General features: G+C 35.9%; 1 long non-coding RNA gene across 3 annotated transcripts in view; it reads right to left on the bottom strand.

The window, feature by feature from the left end:
- The window catches only part of LOC125327956, a 45482-nt gene that overhangs the window by 4638 nt on the left and 17295 nt on the right, over positions 1-23549 (bottom strand). The gene's annotated exons all lie outside the window — the stretch shown is intronic.

The raw sequence follows: 23549 nt of genomic DNA, 5'->3' as shown, positions 1-23549 counted from the left end.
TATTAATTTTCAATCAAAAGATTAAGAAGATTGTTTTGTTTTCTGTTTGAATGAATTGATGTATATTATAATACATCTATTCTGGACTTCTGTAAAGCTTTTGATACAGTCCCTCACAACATCCTTCTCACTAAATTGGAGAGACATGGATTCATTGGGTGGACTGTTAGATGGATAAGGAACTGGTTGGATGGCCACGTCCAGAGGGTAGTGGTCAATGGCTCAGAGTCCTGAGGGACATCAGTGACAAGTGGTGTCCCTCAGAGGTCTGTTATGAACCACTGTTATTTAATTTCTTCATTAATGAGATAGACAAAACAATCAAGTGCAACCTCAGGAGGTTTGCAGATGAAACTAAGTTGAGTGGTGTGGTTGACACACCTGAAAGACAGATCCATCCAGAGGGACCTGGACAAGCTCAAGGAGTGGGCACACGGCAATTTCATGAGGTTTAACAGGACCGAGTGCTGGTGCTGCACCTGGGTTGGGAAAACCCCAGGTATCAGCACAGGCTGGGGATGAACAGATGGAGAGCAGCCCTGCCCAGAAGGATTTGGAGGTGCTGCTGGGTGAGAAGCTGGACATGACCCAGCCATGGGCACTCCCAGCCCAGAGAGCCAATGGTGTCCTGGGCTGCATCCAGAGCAGCGTGGGCAGCAGGGAGAGGGAGGGGATTCTGCCCCTCTGCTCCGCTCTGGTGAGACCCCACCTGCAGTGCTGCATCCAGCTCTGGGGTCCCAGCACAGGGAGGACATGGACCTGCTGGAGTGAGTGCAGAGGACAGCCACCAAGGTGATCAGAGGGATGGAGCACCTCTCCTACAAGGAAAGGCTGAGACAATCAGGTTCGTTCAACCTGAAAAAGAGAAGGCTTTAGGGTGGCCTAATTGCAGGCTTCCAGCACCTGAAGGGACCTTGCAAGAAAGATGGAGAGGGACTTTTTATAAGGGCATGTAGTGATAGGACAAGGGGGACTGGCTTCGAACTGAAAGAAAGTAGTTTATATTAGATCTTAGGAAGAAATTCTTTACTGTGAGTGTGGTGAGGCACTGGAGCAGATTGTCCAGAGAAGTGGTGGATGCCCTATCCCTGGAAGTGCTCCTGGCTAGGCTGGAAGGAGTTTAGAGAAAGCTTGTTTAGTGAAGGGTGTCCCTGTCCACAGCAGGAGAGTTGGTATTAAGGTCCCTTTAAACCCAGGCCATTCTATGCTTCTATGATAGCATACATATCATTAATTTTTATTTTTTTAATAGAATTCAAACAGAAATAGAGAAAAATATAGACTACACAGACTATAAAAGTTCTGTATCACTAAGATTATTGAGCAGACTATGACAAAAATCCTCAAAGTGCTCTTTTGAAAGTCCAGGTGAATTCATGAAAAGAAAGCATATTATTTTGCATGACATATTCCTGATGTGAAGGAGAAGAAAAAAACATGGATATCAGTGACAAAACTTCTCTTAAGCTCACTTGTTTCAGGATCGTGCAGAAGAAAAACCCCTGAGGTATTTCCTTGTAAGTGAACAGGAATGAATTCACAATGGATCTTATATAGGATGAAGTGAGAAATTGTACAATGGACTTACTGAAAGGAAAAAGAAAAAATTTAAAGAGACATTAAGGACACTTTCCTTCAGGCCCTGAACGTGGACTGATGTTCACAGTTCACAAAGTTCAAAAGTATTTAATTACCACATACATATCCAGACCTCACTTGCAAAGAAGACTGTGATACCAGTAGTATGCACACAGAGAAAACTGTATCTGTTCATAATACACTAGTATTTTTCATAGTGTGTTTCTACTGCCTGTGTTCAGTTGACATCTTGGTGTGAGGTGCACAAGCTGGGAGTCAGACCCTCAAAAAGTACCTGTTTGAAGACATACACAGAATGATCACCTTGGCAACAGATGCACATGAAAGTTCTCAGAAGAGATTTTTTCTCACATATTCTTTTTTTTTTTTTTTTGCTCAGTGTTCGTATCTATATCTATGTTCAGGCTACAAACTTTATCTATCAAACTACAGCTGCGAAGTTTCAACTGTGACTTTTTTTATTCTTTTCTGCTTTCCAGCAGCTTATGATTCATCATTTGCTGATGAATGGAGAGACTGCTAACTATCTGGCAGAGCATGCTGCTCCACCAAAAATACACAAACCTCTGCTGAAACTTTGCAGATCATTTACATGACCCTGTGAAGAAGGAAAAAGATTTCTGTTAGTAGTGAAGGCATGCCGATACACCACGGCACACGGACAACTGCTTAAATCAGAAGCCCCAGACCGAATTTTCCCAAACAGTTTGACTTAACATGTATGTACACACATGCCTAATATACATAGCCATACTAAAAACTAATTATTAATTAGAATCAAAGTACTTTATAATCATTAAGTATTAGCAACCCTGTTTCACAGGCACAGAGAATGACCCCAAAAATATAATATAAATCATGCTACTTACTCTCCTCATTTTGGAATCAGTCTCATTTGGAATAAATTTTGTGTCCTATAAATTGCTGTCTTATCACAACAAAAATTTATTATTCATTTGCAAATATCATATAAGCAGTCTGTTTAAGTAGTGGATTTTGTACCTTATCATGTATAAATATTAATATAATCAGAAATTATTAGATGGAAGAAATTATGCATCATGAAAAGTCCAATAAGTACAAGTTTGGAAGGTGACTTTTTCATTTAACCTCTTTATAGTCATCCAAATTAGTTCATGTTAGATTTGTTGGACATAATTATGCTCTATATCCCATTTTACAAAAGTCTAGATATCTCCTTTTCGCAGGTATAGTAATTGGTCTAGGAGCAAATCAAAAGGCCATTGCGTTTTTTTGGTGATCTTACCATTGTCCTCAGTGAATGAAGAATCACTTTGCACAAGACCTATTTCTTCTGTTTCCTCCCCCTAGCAGAAGTAATGCCTTGAGACATTACTGGACTTTTCAGTTTTGGAAGAGTCTTGCATTCATATTTCAGAACCACAATCAGCAGCCTTTTTGTGTGCCTTCAACTCTGGGTTGCTGATTCTGGTAGCTAATGGTGCTGGTAGACCTCATCCTGTGTGAAACATTAAAACATACCTTCTCCCACCAACTCTTATATAAGACCACTGAGTGTGTAAAGCAGGACCCGTTGTATTAGTAGAAAGGCTCCTTCATTTTGGTTAGCTTTCATACTGGTTTCCTCCTTCTGCAGTTCCTACTGATTCATTCCACTAACCAGGATACAATTTTCTTCTGTCAGTGCAAGTGAAAATATAGGAAAAGGAATACTGTCTTCCTTATTATTTGTTGAACATTATTTGTAATGAAAAATACCAGAAATGCAAAACTGTTTTCAAAGTACTTGGGCTTCAAATAACAAGTATTTGATAAGGCTGTTCTTCAACTATTCTATTTGTTTTGAATTCTTAGTTCTCTCCCTGTCTCCTTCTGTATCAATTTTTTTTTTAAGTATTCATCACTAAATTGTAAACCTGGCCTTGATAGTGTTCCTGCTCTGTTTTATTTTCCAGCACAATAACTATGCTACTGTACCGTAAGGCTAAATGTGACGGATAGGTAATAATTTGTCAGTGTTTCGAGCAGAATTCAGGGACAATTGTGATTTGGGCTTCCAACTTTAAAATGTGATGTATAATTGACATTTTGATACTTCGAGGCCATGGTGTATTCTCACACTTCCATGAAAAAAAACCCAACTTGCTGACACAATCAGGAAACAGATGGTGACAAAGATCTTGCATTTAATATGCCAATCATTATGCTTTACTTGCATATTATCATCTCATTCATGAGGCCAGTATATGAAGGAATTTTGCTATGCCTCTGCAAATCAATCAAGAAGTCTTTTAGCATTTTTTTTAAAATATAATTTAAGTCTTTCTTATCCTATGTTTTATTATATTTGGGGTGAAGTGTTTATGCAAATTTATTACACATGAAAAAATGCTTTGACAATACTGAGGCTAGAATAGATGTCAGCAATGAAACATTCACTATAGATAGCTTCAACAGAGAGACCAAGAAATGACTTGGCAACTGCAGTATCTGCATTTTCCCTACTTTGCTGTGGTCCTTGATCCAAAGGCAGTGACATAGTAAGACAGTATGAAGGATGATGTCGAGTAGGAGGATGGATTTGGTAACGTGGCCTCATATCTACTAAGACCTGGACTTCAGTCAAAATTTCTGCTCAAGAAAACCACAGATGGCAGATTACCAATATATTTCAGTTAGAGTTAGCACTGGATTTGAATTCACTGAGTATTTGAGCCAAGCAAACCTCTTCCTCAGCTCTGAAAATAGGCACTTTCCTTGTGAGAGTCTGACACAGAATCCCATCACACAGGAGTGAGTTCATCCACTCGCAAACTGAGCAAGGACCCTCCTTGGACAGCCTGAGGTCATCTGAAGATGTTATAGCCCATTATTGCAAATGGTGAGCAAAGGCTGGTTCTTCCATCTTGTTTCTAGTCTGCAATGTCCAGAGAAAGCTTCTTCCTTCATAAGAACCAAACGTTCATGTTTAGATGGAGTGGGGATAAAGTTGTCACCATTTTTTTTTTCTGTCTCACTCCTACTGTCTATCTGTAGGTTCCCCAGCTTCTAAAATATATCTCTTTCCATTTAAAGAAGTAAAATATATTTCTGGTTCTTTGTGAAAGGATCAACACTAGCAAGAGGACACAGCATGTAGCTTGACTACTTACAAGAATCTTGTTAGTTGGGATAGAACATGCATCTGACCTGGTTATAGATAGGTAGTTATTTCAAAACATATATTTCTCCTGCAAGTGTTCAGAAAAACTTGTGGATTTGGCACTTGGGGATACAGCTTAGTGGTGAACACAGCAGTGCTGGGTTAATGATTGGACTCCATGATCTTATAGGTCTTTTCCAATCTTAGTAATTCTATGAATCTCTGAAGTGAATGGAAATATACCCTGACTTTCAGCTTCTATAAGATGTAGGAAGAAGAGGGAGAATGGTTTTGTGATGAAAATTAGAAAACAAAATACTTCTGAAGGAGGAAAAGGAATTTTATCCTCTTGTTCATCATAGTCCTAAGCCATTCCAGGCACAGTACACTTCAATAGCTATTTCCATGAGACAAGTCTCATAGAGGCAAGGGGTTTTAGGTGCAACAAAAGTGACACTTGCGTTTCAAATGTGTCGCAACACAGAGTTTATGGTAGCCTTATGGTAGCGTATGACTTTCTTTCCCCTTTAATTTCCCTTACCTAAACTTCAGCCATTTCAGACTACTTGTAATGTCCTCCACTGGAGCAGATCTTCACTGACTCATAACTGGGAGTCCTGTCATCCCTATTTTGCTCTGTTCCTCTCATTGTATGGCATGCTTCATTTAGCTTGTCTTAGCAGGCTTGTGGTTTACAAAACCAGAAATCCTCAAAGTTGCAATTCTGTGCTCCTTTTAAATTGGTAAAGAAAAAAGCAACAAATCCATTACCCCATCAAGCCCAATACAGCACTGTGTAACAGTTGAGCTGCTCTTAAACAAAGTGCCAGATTTATTATTTGTTTTATTACTTATCAAAGACAGTGGCTTACACACCTTGCATTATCTAGACAGCAGTCTCTTGGCATGTCAAAAGTCAAGGTTACATCAGCTCTTGACTTTATCCAGGCTCTATGATGTACAATGTCACTGTAGCAGAGCACTTCCTCTTTGTTCCGAGGGAACTTGATTCATAATGAGCCCATCTAGAATGTACTCAGATTGTGATAAAGAGCTTTACACAGAGGCTCCTATTTTAGAGAAACAGGTGTTGGCTTTGATTAGAGAAAAATTACATCATTCAAAGGAATGGAGGAAAAAAAAGCAAAGGGAAAGGAAAGCAAAAATAGAAAAAAGGAGCAACCAGACACAAATACATTTGCACATATAAAGCCGTTCTAATGAAAGCCAAATCAATTTGACATTCAGTGGCAGTTTGAAGCCAAAAAAAGCAAAGCAGCCTACAAAAGGCCCAGCTCATTGTTTATGGAGTGTCATACTTCATCATCTGTGAGACCAATAACAGTGATGGGAAGACCTTTAAAGCAGGGAGTTTGCACAGAATGGCTGTGTGGATACCACTGATGTCAGATACAGTAGAATGCTTGTGAACTATTTCCTGAATTGAAATCATGTTTGTCAGATGAAGTAAATGCTCTCTATAGATCATATCTTTGAGAACAGTATTTAGTATATTGTTAAAATTCTTGTTTGATTTCTCCTAGACGGACACAGCCACAACATTTATCCTATGATGTGTACTGATCATCAAACTGCCCTCAAGAAAAAAACACAGAAGAGAAAAAAATTACCTAACATGCAAATGCAGCTTCCAGTACACAAAAATTAATCTCTTTATGAAAAAGAACTTTGCACAAAATCATATAAATTAACGTAGTCACCCTTTCATCATATTTATTTTCATAGATTACTTTGCAAATACTTTTACAAACACAGTTTTTTACATTTTCATTAAAGTAGTGGACCCCTATTACTAGCAGACTGTAGAATATATTTCGTCCATCTCTGTTTTCAGTTAGAACACCTGGTGAGGAGTGACATGTTTATCAAATGTTGGTGAATGCCAACATGAATTAAATAAGCCTTCAAAAAAATGTGAGATAGTATAGACTTGTACAGGAAAGGATATGTGCGGAAAGCAGTCTCTCTCTTTCTGCCTTCTAGCTATGAGCTCAATCTAGATATCACAATATTGATATTAAATTCTGATACTAATGTTTCTGTTTAGATTTCACGAGAAAATCTGTTTCTTTTTGGGCAAAAAATTCAGAAATTTCAGCCTCCTGAGTCACAATTCTCTAATGACTCACTGAAGTACAAATAGACAGTGATCTCAAATTAGCAAGTCATTAGTCATATTTCACATATAGTATCTTGTGTGGTTTCATAACTCAAAAAGCACTATCAGGGTGACCAAATTTATAATGGATGGCACAAGTGTAGACAAAAAAAATTAAGAGAGACAAGATACATGTGGGCAGATCTAAGTAAATAAATGAAACATTTTCTTTCATTCACATTGGAAACAACAATCAGTTTAATCTTTTTGGGGGCGGGGGGGGGGAACCTTCCATTCTGTTTTCTGTAAATGATTGAATCTGTGAGTTTATTAGCATGACCACTAACCACAATAAATATATCAGTCAGTCAAAATGTTTAAATATTCGCCAAAAACCAACATTATGTCTATATTAACTATTGTACTCTGTGACATATGAATACAGTGTACATTGGTTATTAATTATGTATGGTGATATAATTCCTGCTGTGTTAGCTTTGCATTGTAAAACATATGATTTAGTTTCTTTTGTCATACTTAGGAGAATTATAAATTAAACTGGAATAAATTACAAATTTCAAAATTCACTCTGTGATAGCACCTAGAGATTCAAGACTGTATCTATACTACCACAGTAGACTTCAGTTCGCACAAGAAGTGGGGTTTCTCTGTGTCAAACACCCATAGGTTTAGTAGTCACTCTAAAGTCCTCCACTGATGGCAATTAACTCTAATAAATAGCACACTATAATGCAGACAGCATAAGAAGCCCTTCGACAAGTGGATTTCACTTTTTTTCAGGCTGTAAGTGTTCTCATGGATAATTGTGTTGTGGGAAAAGTAAACAGGAAATCAGTTAGCGAAGACTGAAGAAATTCATTGCTACCAAATTTTGTTAAAACATTCAAAATGTTACCTTTCAGGATTCAGTGTCAGAATTCTAACACCACAGAAGTGAATTTACATTTTCCTTAGAGCTATTGTTTCACACTGTCTGAAGATTCAGGCTATGTCTTTCAGTGCTGAGAAATGATGTATTTTATATCAAGCAATGTAAACTTTTATAAATTAGTGAAAACAAGGAGAAGACAAATTTCACTTTAATGTAGCTAGTCAAGGTAAACCTCAGGCCCACATGTGCCATTATTTTGACAAAATGTAAGGAGAAATCAGATTATATTAACACAAAAATATATTATTTCCAAGAGATCATTGTACTAATTACCTGCTGTTCAGATTGGAATATTCTCTCTACAGTTCTATACTCACAAAATCAGAAATTACCTTGCATTTTAGTTTTGTATTTCCTTCAATGTCTGTGAAAAGTTATAGCTTTTATTTGAAATCTTTCTGAAAAAGAGAGAACCAAATTAAATAAGCTCAATGCATAAACATATGCATGATATTAAAAAGAAATATATAAAGAAATAGATTTTCTTGGTAGAAATTAAAATGAATTGTTTATATTAGTTACAGACAAGATTTTCTTTTCACTTAATCACTCTCTTCTTTCTTTGCTATATCAAGACCAAATAGTGTTTGTGAAAAAAATATTCATAAGTCATCTTAGAGTGAAGAAGAGTGAATATCTTACATTTCTAGTCTGGTTATGTAAAATTTACAAGATGAAAAAGTAACATTGACAAAATAGTTTTTCATGTTGATGTTTTCCTACCAGACAATTGGTGTCATTAAGCTGGAAAGCTGTTCTCAAGTAGTAGACATAGGAATTGCTTAATTCATAAAGGACAACTGATTTGGATGTGTAATTACCAGGTATGAAACAGTTGTTTCACCTAGCAAAAAAGCTGAGCAAATCACAAAAAGCTAGAGATGGACTAAGAAATAAAGATTTTAGTTTCATATTGTTTTTCTGACAATGAGGGTGACTAACTCCTGGAACAAATTAACTCAGCAATGTACACTGTACACTGCCTGTATTACCTGTAACAGAAATGGATTTTTTTTTCCCTAAAAGACCTTCTTGACTAATCCAAAGCTGATATAAAATTTGTCGCCTGAGATAAAATGCGGGAACTTCCCTCCTCTGATAACTTATATTAAGTGTGTAACTTTGCATTGCACTTCCTTGCCAGTAGGGTTTGGGTGGTTTAGATAGATGGCTCTTGAATGGTGCCTGACACAAATTACCTGGCTCAGGGAAAAAGATACTAGACAAAATTTTGTGCCTGTATTTTATGTAGTTCTAATAGTCAGGATAACCTAGGAATTTCTTTAAAGCTTTTATTAGAACCTGTAGAACATACAAGTACACACAAGGAACAGAATGAAATTCTACAATAGTAAAAATATTCCCCAAGTGGGAATTCCAAAAGTGGTTATTTAGATTTTTAGCCCCTTGACATAGTCAGTCTTATCTGCAGTATTGTAGCAAAAATGATGTTAACTGCATTATTTTTACTTCCAGTGACCACAATCTGTTTACTTATAGTCTACACAGCCAAGTCTGTCTGTACCATATTTTATTCCATTTATCTTGCTTAAGCTTAGTAAATTCCACCCTGCTACTCCTTTCACAGCTCAGTAGAGTCACTGGGCCTGCTCTGGTGCTGCTAAACACATTCTGAAGACTGGGATAAGCAGGTATACTGAAAGCCTCATGGATGCAGGTAATCTTTACGGCTGATGGAATAAAAGACTATACGATGGCATTAAAAAATCAAGGCAAGATTTATTCTTAGGTAACTAAGAGGATTGAATCTGGGCCTGTAAACAAGACAGGTTAAATATAGACACTAAGATAAGAGACCGCGATTTTATACATTTTCAGTAGAAACCTTCAGTGTAAAAAAATTTCTTCTAAAGCAAGTGTGACTACTGACTACAAGCTCTATTCCTTAGAGACTGGTTATTTTTTTGAGAAATTTTTCTTTTGCTTGGGAATCTAGTAAGAAATTATTTGAAGAGGAAGGAAAGAAAGACAAGAGGAGTTATCCTGGGGAAAAAAAAACAAAATGCAAGGCTCTCTTCCTTGTCTTTCTTACCACTTCGTATTCCACTCTCTTGTTGCAATGAGCTGTTTGGAGGCTAAAACAGGGCCCCAGACAGAAAACCTTCACTCATGCCAAACTGTTCATTTTAAAGCTGTGAGTTCCTTAGCTAAATCTAGGCTTAGCCCTCCTTGAACAAAACCATAGGAGGATTCAAGGTGTCTTCTATATGTCTTTAAACCCACCTGTTCACTCAAAAGGCTCTAAGTAGTGATACCAGGTCTAACTGTGCAGCTGGAAATGACTGGAGATCAAACTGTGCTGCAGCAACTTGCAAAAGTTGAAAATGAGTTGAAAATTACTTCCTGGGAAGTCATTTTGCATGAAGTCCACATGAAGACTGTTTCCAAGAGATCCACAGACACAGCTCATGCATCATTACAAGCCTATCAGCCTCTTGAAAGGAAATGCATGTGCCTATACAGTAGCACATAGCTCTTCTATGCAGACTTTCACTAACAGAAAGTGATGTGTGTAAGTATCTCCAAAACTATGGTTTTACCATGATACCTTAAGGTTTTTAACTACAATGTAAGAACTGAATGCAGTTCAGTGGCTACTCTTGTAGTTTAGAGTGGAAAACTAACTTTTAAGCTCTGAAAGATTTCATATTTCTGGAAATATTGGAATTTGGATGAATGTGGCTCTCTGAGTAAAAAAAATGGGGGAAATCAATTAAGAAAATGGGAGAAAAATAATTTCATTTCAAAATTATTAATTACATGCCATCCTTTGAGTATTGCAGAATTTTTCTTGCTCTGAAAGCAAAGTGATTGTTATTTGGTCATCACCATAAGCATAACTTTTAGACAAAAAAACCTTAAAACCAGACACATCAAATCCCTTTCCATAAGGAACCTGCAGCATGGAAAACTTTGCATTATATGTATTAAAGAACGACTATGCAAAGTGTTAAAATGTCTTCTGGTGAGATGCCCAAACTACAATAAAACTCATATCTCCATGAAAATATTTCTCTAACAGTAGCGATCAGTGAGAACAGGTATTTTATTCATGGGCCTGCCTGTGCAAAGATGAGTAGTATTCTCAGATCTACGAAACCCCAAAACATAAAACAAAGAGAAAACAACTCTGCACTTTTACCCAAATCTACTTCTTGTATTTTATCAGCAGCAGTTACTAGTCAACAACTGGGTTTTAGTTAGTTATCTCATTGCTAAACAAAAGACAGCAAAAAAAAAAAAAAAATCCCCAAACACAAATAACAACAAAATAAATGAAGCAGTTTTGGTGCTAAAAAAAGTAAATCAGTGTGATTTTACTTGACAACACTCTTCCCCAGCTTCTTTGCTCCATTGCTTTATTCCAGCCCCTGAAGTAAGAGGATATATATGTGGAAAGAGACTGGTTCAGTAAAAAGCTGTTTTCTGATGCAATTATTATTTTATTGTAGAACTACACTAAACAACTAAAACAGAAAATAAAGCAGCTTTTGCAGAGGGCATTGTATAAGCAAGCATATCTTTATTTTCCACATACTATGCAAAAGAAAATTGAGTGTTTTCTGGTCAGCTGTGAAATGTCATTTGTAAATGGTTCATTGGGATTTCTTTCTCCTCTAACTTATTGCAAGTTTGGTTTTGTTTATGAAAATAGATTTGATCAGCTAATCAGAGTGTAGAGGTAGTATTCAGCAATATTCGGCAGGTTTTATTCACTTTTATACTTCATTGCATTTTCACTCTTGGAAACTCATTTACATAATCTCCGTATGGTCATTTCACAGTAACTGTTTCTGACTCTGGGTGTGCTGGCTAATAATTACCCTAAGCTATCTGAGAATACCCAAGTACATAGTGAATATACAGTTATTTCTTAGTACTCAAACTCTACATTGAAAGCCCTTTGACTAGTCCAATACTACAAAATGTCAAGCTGTTTACCAACAACAGAGACTGTGCCTCTGCTTCTCAGCCCCTGCAGTGAAGCTGAAAATGCCAGTGTTTACTTAAAGAAGGGGAGAAAAAGAGCTCTCCTTCCTCTATGCTTGATCCTGTGGCTGTTGGAGTGAATATTACCTTTTGTCGTTGATTTCAATGGGGATTGAATTTGACTCTCTCATCCTTTTTATGCACTGTCCTCTGCATTTCTGGAAAATATTACACAATAATTGCCATAAAACTATACTTTCTGCAGATGAGATTCTGCTTTATTTCCTCATTGACTGATTTAGTTTAGGTTTCCTATCATCTTTTATACAGAGCTATGACCTGTGTGTATCTGAACATATAATTTCACTAGAAAAATAAGAGACGAAACACTTTCCTTTGAAAGTTCTGTAGGCCAAAACCTGCATGTATTTTAACCATAGCATCCTAGCTTCCCTGAGCTTTGTGACTACTTTCCAGCATTACTGTGGCACAAGGTGGCTTATACCAAGACTGCTTCTTTTAGTCAGAATTGAGTTTGAATTAAATGACTATGGAAAGGGTCAAAGGCAAATTATGAAAGGCAGGACTTTCCTCCTGTTCCTCCTTAGCAATTGAATTTTAAAATGCCAATGACTTTAATCACCAGTTACAGGGTATTAAATCATACAGGGTTTTAGAATTTGGCAGAAGAGATAAAAAATTTCTGAATGGGGATGAAAGAAAACACAGAAAAGCCTATATAAACTGCAGGAAAAAAATCCTAGCTTGATATTTTACAGAATACACAGAAATAACATTTGGATAATCATTAAATAATACTGAGAAAGTCTACTGTGCAAACAAGGAGTTTCTCAGGGTTGTGTATGTGTGTGCTATTTAATTGTTTTGGATTTTTGGTTGAGATTTCTTTTCAAAAAGAATGATGTGCTCTAAAAAGAGAGGACAAGCTTAGTTCAGTTATAGCTTTCATATAATTACTACAAACTAATGCAAATTAGACTGTAGGTCTGCTCAATGTACATTTCTGTGCTTGCCAAATTATGTTTGGCAGTGTGGTCAAGCAATAACAGATGCACACTGTGCCTAGTTTTCTCGGGCTGTTCAATAATTAGGAGGGCCATGTATTATAATAAACCACATCCCCTTGGCTGAGATTTGGATGCAAATTGCACACTAATTCACTTCCAAGTTTTTGGAAGCATACCAAAAGACATGAAAATTAGGGAAATATACTATTTACTTCATGAAATGTGTTTAAAACTAAATAAAGCTCATTTGTAAGCAATGTTCATCTATTCCATCCCTGTAAAAAAAATTAACAATGAGTTCCCTTTCCTTTACACTATTTAGTTCAGCAGCTAATGTGACACCTCTGCAATGTTCATGGCATCTCTATTATTCTTGCACTGAGAGAGTACAATATAAAAGACAGTTACTCTGCTTTGTATTTCTCTAAGGTATTGCTGAGGTTGAGTGGATAATATCAGTTCAATGAAAGACTTGAATCACACTGCAATCCAAATTCTTTGCAATCAGTTGAGTTGTAATGGCATGCTGTTTATAGCAGAAAATTCGTCTTTTGAAAAGGCTGAAGATTCTTTACCCTTAGCTATTATACAAAGGTTGAATGGAGAGATTTAATTAAAAAAAAATAATACTTAATGAGGGAAATTCTAGGAAACCCAGCAATGTAATGTAATTACATGCGTAGATGTAACTACATCAGTCTCTAAATTATGAAGAAACAGAAAATTAAAACAATTGAACTTATTGCTACACATATTAGCAGGCAGTTATGTTTTCCTAGAAATAATTTAATAGTGAGCTGTCTTGTAGTAACAGTTAACACACTTAAACAGAGAAATATAATACAACCTAAAAGTGGTGTAATAGGAGATATATCTCCTTTGTTTATTGTCTACTAATTGTAATGTGATTGTACCAAAGAGGGATAAGACTCCTCTGTATATGCTCTAGACAAATACAGAAAAAAAGGCAGTGAAAATGGCAGGTATCAGAACCCTCTCCTACAATATTATTTTAATTTTTTTTATTTTAAGAAGACATATAAATATTACAAGTACTTTAAATTTTCCAGTGATGTTAAAACAGTTCTTTGCAAGAAAACAATGAGGCAAACATTTCTTGCCAAAAATATAAAAACTACTTTCAATATATTCTATACTGACACTACAATTTTAGTGACTACATTGTAGTTTTGATATAGGTCACTTAATTTTAAACTAATTCACATGGATATCAGCAAAAATCTCTATAGTAAAGCAGAAGTCAGTAGATTAATAAAGTCTTAACTACTAAAAATTTCATAATACAGAAATACAGGCATAATACAAGAGGCAAGTGTCCTACAATTAAGGTTGGTTTAGGAGGATAAATCAATGCTGTGACATGTAACTATGGCTAGACTGTTATGTACCTCAGGTTTACAGTATTATAGTAGGTGATTTTCAGGTCTTTCTTGGGTGTTTATCCTATTTAGTGGTTGTTGATATCGCAACGACATAATCATAGACTAACAGAACAGCAACAAAATTCTTGTTTCCAGCATGATGAACACAGAGTTAACTACATAAAACAGTTTTGGCAAAAGTACTGCTCACTCTGTATGTTGAATTTGAAAACAGGATAAAGACTAAATGTGATAAAGCAGCTGAAATTGTAGATTCATTTGCATCATTTAAATTAAGGAACTATGAAGAGTTTTAGGTGAATTTTGCAAAAAAATCAGGTTGAAAAACTGAGCAGCACATACACCTCAACAGAGAGATAAGACCCCCCCCCCCCTAAAAACACATTAGTGGAAATGGTCTAAAGTATTTATACATAATGATGTCTTCTGAATTAGTTGTAACCTCTCAGGAAAAAAAAGATCCAGGCATTACTGTAGACAGCTCAATGAAGAGACTTGTTCAGTGGTGATTAAAAAAGCGAATAAGATGTTAAAGTGTGTTAAGAAGGGAATAGAGAATAGAAAAGAGAAGATTACAATTGCATTATATAAGTCAATGGCACATTGATTACTGTATTCAGTTAGACATCTTATTTTAAAAAGACACAAATGAGAAGGTGAAATGAAGTACAATGAAAATGACAAAGGTGTTACTTTCATAATCACTAAATCATGTCAGCCTCTCCAGAAGCATAAGGGGCTAAGTGGAAAATGTTAATCCCAATTTGATAGAACCACCCCAAGAAAGCTAACCCTTTTTCTAACACTTATCAGATGCAAACCATCTCATTTTTTAACATTTATGAGGGAGTGCTTCAGCATGCTGCCAGTATCAGATTCAGGAAAATACAGTGATGGTGTAGAGACATTTTTGGACTCCAGTCATTTTGTTGTGTGTGTATTCATTGTAGATGCAAAGTATGTGTAAATCCAAGTCATCAGTTGAGAAATAATGTAATTTCCATTCTTTATTTAAGAATCTTTCTCTGAAATTAGTCTTTTTAAGTAAACTTTTGGGTATGCTTAGCTTGTCACATTTTCTTGCAAAGGGGCATTTAGGAATTAACCTGACAAATTGGGGACTGGGGGGTGGGGGGAATTATTAATGCTTTTTAAAATGTTTTTTGCTAATTCTGTTTATAGAAACAAATTAATTGAGGTCAGTTAGGCTTTATTAACATACATTTTATTTTTGTGAAGTGATGAGGATCGTCATTTGCTTGAACTGTTCAAGACAACAGGACATACATGCAGTAGCTTCCTAGACTTGGAGAAGACCTCTGAAAACATCAAGTTTGTGCATATCTCTGTCTGGTAAAACAATATGTGTGCATGTTAAACATTGAAAATAGTCCAAGAGCTGCCATTAATTTGAATTGATCTGAAATCATTATCTGGAACTGCCTGGCAGGTGAAAAATGAGTTATTTCTGCAACACTTATCTGAGATACTCCATAACTTTTGAGAAATGTACAAGAATGTCATTGTCATCACTGCTGCCAACTTGAATGGTACATGAATCCATTAAATATGAAAGAAATAACTCATAAATTAGTTTGGTAATATACCCATGTCCAGCTGTGCTCCTTAACTGTTGTGTTCATGCGATGAACAACACACGAAGTCTCTCCAGAGTGTTACTCAGTAGAAAGATCTCCTAAGAACGTTAAATAAACTTACCTCAAGTTGTGTAAACCCATGTAATGAGAAATGTCTAAAAAAATTCGGAAATGGGGCAGACCAAATACATTGTCAATTATCTTGATCTTGCCAACTATGTTCCTTCAGCAGCTGACAGCTTTTGTGACTTTCTGTTCAGTCTATTTTACTACAGGCAATAGGGTTATAGTGGCATGTATTGCATATCTATTAGATGGCTGCCTGCACTTAAAGTTCAATGATCCCTGCATATTCCTAAGAGTCACTACTCCTAAGTTCCTTATCAGAATGTTCCTAGAATAATATCACCTCTACTGAAGTGTCAAGTGAAAGTCAACATAAATAAATTAATTTTTGTACATTTGACTCATTGTATAACATGCTGACACCATAATGATCACCATATTGATCATTCATTATGACTTATTGTTTTCCTTATCAGTGTCTCCCTCAATAACTCTGGGAAGTTATACAGAATTGAAACGGGGAAATAAATTTTAATGAATTGACTATCTTTTCAAAATTCATAGCATTCAAATTTTTCAAAGAAAGAAGGGAGCATTCATTTTCAAGCATTTTCTGTTGAAAATAACCCATTTTCCAATTAGTTCACTGAAAATTTTGGATTATCAACTGTTTTGATGAAAATAGGCAGATATGTTTTATTATTATTATTAGCATGCATATGTATCTTCCTGTTTACTTTCCTGTTAATTTCTTTTAAAACTAGAGCTCTAATTCGCAAAGGTAGGTAGCTGAATTGCCTAAATACCTCCATAGATGTCAAAATAAATCTCAGTCAAATCAAGGTTTAAAGTCTGTTTTCTTCTGCAGAATAATATTTCATAAAAAACATCTGTAGATTACTCTGGTTTTATCAGTCATTTTTTTATTCTTTTTAAAAAGACTTTGGGAAGCTCAGTATAGTTATTTGCTAAGATGGTGGATAGTATGCTTTGTTCAAACCTAGGAATTCTCTAGGAATCATATGATGGCTAAGGATAAATGGTTCTCTTCCAAGACTTGATATCAGCAGTGTGACCTCCTTCAGCTCAGAAAAAAAGATCAATTCTACCCATTTCTGCCACACACTCTGCGAATACTGTAGCAAATAATCTACCTGGGACGGGATGGAAAAAAGATGGTACTTCACACCTACCTACTGTTACCTGACATTTTCTCTGTGAAAAAGACCACTTTCAGGAGCAGTTTTAGGGTAATGAATATTATTGTCCTAGATCATCTCTTTGCAACATATAAACATCACCCCCCCCCCCAGAGACTTAGGAGAGATCTCTCTCTTCAGTATTTCCCACAAGCTATTTTCGGTAATGTTTGGTCTATGTTATACTTTCATAGATCCCATTATCATCTTTGTCTCCCCACAGACTTCCTGAGGGGAAGTGAATCACCTGCAATAAGTGCAATCCCAATAAGTGGCTGGTTTGGTGCTGCAACAACCAGCCAAGGCTTTGATGCCCAAGTGTTTTGCAGTAAAGTTTTATATCCTCAGGATTTTGACAACCTTTGCAATTTTCAAGAAGTGGGATAAAACTATCTCAGAAGTGCTTACAAAAGCTGGGGACACTTTTGTTAACTGAGCTGTCATTTTGGCATGGTTCCAAGTGCACGGCAGACTCACTGAAAAAATATTGCATCATAAAATACACTGTGTAACAGAGTCTTAGCTTGGAATATACCTGAGAACATGAGGTCAACCTGTGCTTGTTATCTCATAAAGATTAAAAAAACGCAAACAACTAAAAACCCCAACCTAGCAGAGGGTTAATTTAAAACTAAGAAGAATCTACTTCAGGCAGTAATGTTTTTTAAACCTTCCTTTATAAATTTTGCTTATCAAGGAGTGCCCTTCTGGTATATCAACTGAGCCAAGACTGAGTTCTCAAATACTATGATGGCTTCTGTTAATTAGATAGTTTATCTGTGATGAGTTGTTGACACTGAGATGATTTGTGTTAAATAATTTTAAAATATTCTGTGGGGCACTAACTTAGATGCATTGTTTGTTCATATTCCAGGCCCCGGCTTCAATCTTTTTTACAGTCCTCGACAGAAATGAAGTTATGCTTCAGCAAACTTCTTTAAGTCAGAACAAGCAACATTGCAAAGATATTTTTGAGTAACTGCAATTCTCTGCAATTTTTATTTCTTTTTGTACTATGAGCTCTAGTTTAATACCATAACATGTGAAGATTTTTTTTTTTTTTTTTAATATGTAAAGACTTGAAGTTTTGCTAGTTTATAATTTCTTAAATATTTCTTTTTAATGTTTTCCCTCTCATAATCCATCTCCAGTCCCCCAGTTCAGGGTAAAATGCAGGAAAGGCTGGCAGAACATGAAACTTCTTTCTACTGGGGTGCTATAGTTTTCTAAATGCTCTGTATTTTTGTAAGCTTTACTTTCACAGGAAAGATGGAAAGGCTGAATTTTAATTGTGAAGTACACTATCACAAAAATCCATGCAGTGTGCTTCAATGATGCTTACTAAATATTACACTGTTTGAAATGAAAAAAAAATTAAGGCTGCTTGTAGATGAACCAAGGGTAAATGCTTACAGGTAGCAAGCTACTCTGGCACCATAATAATAGCAGAACATCTTTATTCTTCTTGTTCTTCTACTCCATAAATTAGCTCCCATTGCCTATCTTGCTTCTTTATTCTTATATCTTGCAACCTTCCCATTTCTCTTTACTCTTTTCTTCCTATTCACACTTTCAAAAAAAATTATACCCTTCATCTGACTGTTTTTATCCACTTTTCTCTTGTTTGCCTCCACTCCCTCTCTAGTCTATAAAGCCCCAAATGCTCCCTTTTCCTTCTCAACGCCCCATCCCTCCTGAGTGGGAGTGCTGCCCATACCGCGATAACACCTCAGACTCTGTTGTGATCTCCATTCTGCATTTGCACATGGATACAGTCCCCTAATTGAGAGACTTTTTTTTTTTTATTAAAAGCATTAGACATTTATATGTAGGAATAACACTTGCAGAGACATTCTCTAGGTTAAAAGTTAAAAGGGATGTCAATCATCATACTTCAGAACATAAACAGATTGCCAGCGTGGGTTGAAAAGGAATTTTCCCCACATAAAATCATAGAAGTTTGCAATAGAAAAGAACTAATAGGTCAGCTAATCTATCTACCTGCCAATTCAAGCTTTTTCCCCAACATGTATTTTGCTGCTCCTTTGGCCTCTCAAAAATCTCAAGCAATTGGACTGTTAATGTTTCCCCATAGTGAATATACAGTCATTTAGTGCAACTAGTTTGCTGTCCAGAGTTTTTCAGGTAGATAGTCTAAACTTTCTTTTACTACCTTCATCCCCCTAGTCAAGTGCCAATCAAGGCACTTCCATCTATCATATTAAATAACCTTTCTCTCCTGACTTATTTTTTATACTTTTCCATTATATATAAATTGTTGCCATGGCCAGTTTGATGGTTCCTACCTAATCTCTGCCATGCCTTTAGCTAAATAAACAATTCTTTTCAGTATGACTTCCGCTTAAAATTATACTCCTGTGACTACAATGCACATGAGAGGAATCACCTACACCATGACTGCAGGCAAACTAGAGCTTCTGAATATATGAAAAAATACACTAATAGATTTGTCAACAAGCATATCCATATATGTGGTAATGCAAAATGAACATGCAACTAACTGTAATTTTTTGTAAGACAGCTCTTTCAGCTACATGAACTATTCTCTGGTACTCTCTTCTGTCCTGAAATTCTTTGTTCAGGAAGGAAGACAGCTTTCCAAGTAAGGTGTCTCTCTCTTCGGTGGTTAAAAAAAATAAATTTTTGGGGATTCAGAACAATGAAGAATTTTCAATAAAATAAAAAATACAGAGAAAAGCTTTAGAGCTTGACAGGTAGGTTAATCAGGTAAAAGAGTTCTTCCCCTTCCTAGGCCACTCATAAATCATCCCACAGTCCACTAAATCAGTCAAACCAGAATTCTCCAGCATATTTTAAAATTGTCATATCCTAGCTTATAAACAACATTAAGAAAAAAAATTCACAGGTAATCCAAAAAGGCAGAGGAATATTTTGCCTGGGTCTTAAAGAGACACATACTCTTGCAAATGTGACAGAGGACAGGGTGAGAAAGGACCACATTTCTGTTCAAATGTATCACATGTAAATCTTCTGTTACTTGTGGGATTAGTAACATGCCAGAAGAATTAATAGGAAGGCATAACTCTTCTTGTACTCTGTGTAACAGCAGTTAGGAGTCAGAAAACCAACAGAGAGAACGTCGACTTCTGCTATAAACAGCTTTCAACTACTGCCTCCAGTTTCTAAGACAAACTCTCCACTCTTTAAAACCTCCTATCATCATTTTTCTAGAGTTATGGCTTTTGCAAGTGTAAGGCTTTACTAATGACATATTTTGAAAGTCTTGAGGCCAAATTCTAAGCAGGTGCTGTCCGATGAAAGTGGTTAGTGACCTTCGCTGCATTGCGTGGCCCTCAAGATACTGTCAAACTTCATTGACCTAAGGACCTCAGACATTAGGCCATTCACATCTCAGTGGTCCTCCTGTGAAAGTGTGTTGAAAAGTACAATATAGAACTTTCTGGTTTAGGTCAATTTCTACTATAATTCTAACAAGCAAGTAGGTAATATAGTTAAAATGCAGGTGATGAAATGGTTACTACAAAGTTGCTATAAAGTATCCTAACTAGACACATTTCTGTAACTCTGTTTTTATATTTCTTTACATCCTTTGTAGATTAACGTAAACACAATTAATTAATCATGAAAAGCAACTCCTACAGAGTAGAAGCAGGATTTTAGCTTCCAAAGCAACTTCCCTGCCAGACCTGAAAAATCTTATTCATTGTCAAGCAGTGTCACTCTTCTTAGCCAGCCTTTGATACCATGAGGTGCAGCAACCAAGAACTGCAGCAGTCTGCTTGTTTTTTGACATGGATACAGGATTGAAATATACTGGGCTATTTGCACCATCTGGTACATGCATTTCAGTTGAATGAAAGCAGATGAACTCCTGGGCACTTTGGTGATGAAACACCAGGAGAAAAAGAGACAAAACCCAAGAGATGAAAAAGTGTTACCGAGGAAAAGAAGCCGAATTGATCTCATTTCTGGACTACAGAAGGTCACCTTCTAGGTTTCCTCACACTTGACATGGGACTACATGTTTGACTCCTTGCGTGTTTGGAGTGGGAGTGTGTTAGATTAAGCAGACTGTTCTAATGATCCTTTTTAGTTTTGAAATCTAGGGATCTATAAATATGTATATATCAATGTTGCTGTGACTATGATTTGCAGCTGTCAATCAGTTTGCTTTTTATGGTTGTAAATTTTCATTTCATAGGGTTTTTTGTGTAGTCTTCTGAAAAGAATAAAAGTCTACTCCACATCTCCACATTTTAGACAGAAGAGTAATGCATGATTAACAGTATGCTGAGAGGTGTCACATTCACATTAACACTGATGTGTGAACCAGTGGTCAAATGGCAGATTACATGTCTGTCACAACACATCAGGGCAGTGTTCCAGTCTGCCAGCTTTACCCTGCCCAGCTTCTTCAAACAAAGAGTTCTTCTGAAAAATGTAGCACAAAAAAGGAATGTTGAGCCTTTGGGGGAAAAAGAAGTCTGTCTCACGGTCAAGCTTTTTGAAGTCTTAGTAACATCAAATGGCAGCAGGGGTTACTCACAGTCACATAACCTCGCAGGTTCATGGATTTCTATAGCACAAATGTTGCATATGTGGCCTTATCAAAGATTTTCTGCATGATAACTGTATTACTGAAAAAGTACTACGGCTGGCATATTTCGATTTGGAGAAAGGATGCCAATTCTATCAAGGCTAGAAAAACTCTGACCCAGTTCCAAGAGAAAAAGCAAGTTTTTGGAATATCATTTGAAGCAAGAAGTTCCAGTTCATTGAAAATGTCACAAAAAGTGCCCTTCTCCTTTTGTCTTAAGGACAGAATTTTTTTTTTTAAGTGGATAATTAACTAGCTCCTTGACTTCCTGTATAGCAAATAGTCACACCTGGAACTGAAGTGACTTTTAGTGGGCAATGATGTCTGAAGCCAAAATGTACAATGAAGCAGAACACATTTTTAATCCCTTAAGATGTTTACATATATTAAAAGCAAAATTTTAGACAATAATTTTAATATTGTTAGCAAAACTAAAAATACTATCTCAGCGTTTAAAAATGCTTTCCGGGGGGTTGTGAATATCATGCTCACTGGGACAGTGCCTGACTTCTTACATGCTTTAAGTCCCAAAAGATCTGCTGAATTTTTCTGGAAGTTACATTGCTGTTCCAGCAGTACTCTCACTGCAATGAAAGCACAAATTGGAAGATCTAAAGGCTAACATGCTTAAAACTCTTAAATAACATAAAAGTTAAGTTCTATTTTCAAGAACACCCAAGTTACATGGATCTCTCTTTACAACATAAAAACATGTCTGCTGAAGAATATTATCTAAATGTTATACTGGTAAGTAGTTGGCATATGAGCCAGTATTTGGACTCAGCCCAAAATGAGTAGTTGAGTATTGTCTTGGCTCATCTCTTAAATGTTAATATGTGTTTACTATACATAATGGATTCGACAATAACCTCTGACAACATTTTAAACATTGACTTTATAAAAATCACTCCTGATTTACACAAAAACAAGAACTGGAAGATGGAATCTATGTAGAGATAGGATATGGAAACAGACACACGCACACATGTATATACATGTATATGCATTCTTCCATATTCTATATATGCTATGCATAATCTCTGTACATAATAATATAGAATACATATTATACATTTCATAAATTATTGCATATTAATACATATAAATATGCTATTTCTTATATGGAAAATTACTTGGATTTTTACACAAATTTTGTATGCATTTTTATGCATTTTCCTATAAATTATTACCAAATTCCATCCTTTGTATGATCAAACAGCTTTTACTAAAATTCTCCTCCCTGCTCTGAATTTAAAATATTGAAAATACCTATATAGTTGCCAAGATCTATGAATTTATATAGTACATACACATTTTTTTTAAAACTAGTATATTACAGTGATAAGAAGGACTTTTTCTAATTTTCCATTTTTTAACTCTCTGCTTTTTTAGTGAAAGGAAGTTCAACAACATTCAGATGAGCCACAATTCAGTTTGTCAGGCTTGGCTTCCTTTCATCTTTTTTTTTCTTCCTGACACTATGAACCTGCTGCTACTGTCATAAGATGTAAAGTTTATTTCTGTACACATTTTGCTTCTCATTTCTGTATGAATGGCTTCTGTGTCTTGAGGGATAGAAATGTTATTTTCTGTGGCTTGAATTTAAACTTCTCAAGAATAACAGAGGTATGCGCATGTTGCAAGCAGGAAAAGTACCTAAGAGGGTCTGAATTCCACCTTTACCTATGGTCTTTCTAATTCACTTAAAGTCCCGCAAACAATTATTCTTAAACAAAGGTCTCACTGTATGCTACAGCACGATACATCAAAAGCAACTAGTTGTGCAGAACAGCATGGTGTTAAAAATGATACAGCTGTATAACATTTTATGTTTAGAAAGTAGATAAAATCTGTGCACAACATAAATGATGTTCAATGATATTCATTAATTTTATTCTCTTATTCAAAGA

This window comes from Corvus hawaiiensis, chromosome 6 (genome assembly GCF_020740725.1).
Source record: "Corvus hawaiiensis isolate bCorHaw1 chromosome 6, bCorHaw1.pri.cur, whole genome shotgun sequence".
In the NCBI taxonomy this organism is placed as follows: Eukaryota; Metazoa; Chordata; class Aves; order Passeriformes; family Corvidae; genus Corvus; species Corvus hawaiiensis.
Note: the sequence above shows the minus strand (reverse complement) of the source record. Positions and strands in the feature narration are given on the sequence as shown.